The following is a 2011-nucleotide window of genomic DNA, read 5'->3' as shown; positions in this document are numbered from 1 at the left end:
TTGCGCTGGGGATACCTGAAGCGCTGACCCGCTTCAGAATGCGTTCCATCACCTTGGACGGTATGCAAGTGGGGTTAATAGGCCTGTAGCCACCGGGGGGGGGATTGAATTGCTTTCTGTCACGTCATGGACGTCTGTAATGAAACAGGTTTCCGTAAGTTGGAATATGGACGGGGAGTTGGGGAAACTTGTTGGAAAGGGTGAGAAGTTTTGCAAACAAATACTTCAACACTAATTCTTACCGTCAGGTATTGGAGCAGAGTGTTGGGCCGCCAAATTTCAGCAGGCTTAATCACTCCACTACTGCTTTCATTCCAAGGTTCCGAGGGGGGCCTCTAAAAATAAGTCGTTCAGCCGTAATACCCCGTCGGTGCATAGCTGCCATGCTGCCTGGAGGATGCTCGATGGCCAAGATAGTACCAGGTTGTCCTAGCCTAGAATGGAGTAATCGAGATGCTGAGGTTAAGCTCGAAACGTGGAACCTTTGATAAGTGAGTTCGCACGTCAACCACTGAGCTACCTCGAGCTCTGCGTCTCACTCGTCCGCTTCTCCTCTTGATGCATCCAGCGTCTCCTGTTTATCTGTGTAGAGGGTCGTTAGCTTGCACTCCGGTTTGCTCCGGCCCTTTTGTCTTGGGGGGGGGCACGCGTTCCTTACCCCCTAGACGAAAATTTTGACCGCTGCTATTTGTAGCGTGTGGAATGCCAGAGCGCTGTCCCCCGTGTTTCCCCCGCCCCTTTTGGCGGGGGGGGGGGGGGGCACGCGTTCCTTACCCCCTAGACGAAAATTTTGACCGCTGCTATTTGTAGCGTGTGGAATGCCATATTCTGGTCTCCTTGACTCATCATTGCTGGACGGTTTGCGGCGAATAGCTTTTGTTTGATCCTTTTGACTTCCGGATGCGATCTGGTGGCCAAGGAAATTCTTTGGCATCCTGTAGGTTAGCTTCCGTGTTGGATTCAACCAAAAGCGAGCATTGATTTTGGCCGCACAACACAAGGTTTCTTTTCGCATATGGTTGAACTTTAGATTCAGCGGGCAGCTTCCCGCCTGGACGAGGTTTACGTGGCTTGTACGATCGCGATCGCTTCGTTTTTGTGCTTGTAAAAGCCCCCAGTTTGGCTGCGATCAAAGCGGCAAACTAGATGCGCGTGGGAGTTTCAGGGAGTACGTTGTCATATTTGAAGCTTTGGCTATCGGGGTCACAAAGGACTGAATCCACAAACAGAATAGCCGCTTCGGACGGAGCACAGCGGGAGGCTGGTAGTTCTATGTTTTCGAAAGGATCCCCTATAAGTGTCTTCGCTGGAGCCAAACCACCGTATGAAAATTTGAGCATTGATTTTTCATGGAACTGTACGCCTGCTTGGACATTTTTTAAAACACCACGTATCTCAAGGTGTGGCGGAGTGTACTTTGTGTGCTCTACTACATATATCGACGTTCCTCCCGCCGTACGTCCTTTTTGGGCAGAAAAAGCTCTCATTCAAATTTCTGATCTTTTCTCTGCGCTAGGAGTCGTTGGGTCCGCACCGTAGCAGGGGACTTATGCGCTCGTTCGTTTGTGTACAGAACTTGATCCCATCCGTCTATTCCATAAAACTGTAGTGGCAAATATCTTTTTGGTGTACTCTTGGTGGATGTCTCAGATGTTGAGACGTGTCTCGAACAACACTTCAGTTCAATCAAAAATCCTACATAGCTTAGGGCCGCTGATATAAGCGATATGTGACCTCCGACACCGAGTCAGCAGGTGCGATCACGCGACTCGCGGCGTCATCCCCATTCTGATTGGTTGATACCTAGATGGCGGGAACATTCAAAAGTGGCAATGTAACGCATTTGAAACTCGAATGTATCTGCTTGCCCGTTTCTCATATGACCTTATACGTGCCCCTCCCTTTCTCTCTTCCCCCATTGCAGGTACCACGGACGAATCACCACGGGCCCTGGACAGGGAAGAGTACCCCGCTTGTACACCCCCTAACTGACCTTGACCCGACCCTGGAC

The sequence above is a fragment of the Opisthorchis viverrini genome, assembly GCF_000715545.1.
Source record: "Opisthorchis viverrini unplaced genomic scaffold opera_v5_426, whole genome shotgun sequence".
In the NCBI taxonomy this organism is placed as follows: Eukaryota; Metazoa; Platyhelminthes; class Trematoda; order Opisthorchiida; family Opisthorchiidae; genus Opisthorchis; species Opisthorchis viverrini.
The sequence above is the reverse complement of the archived record's forward strand: the minus strand, read 5'-3'. Positions refer to the sequence as shown.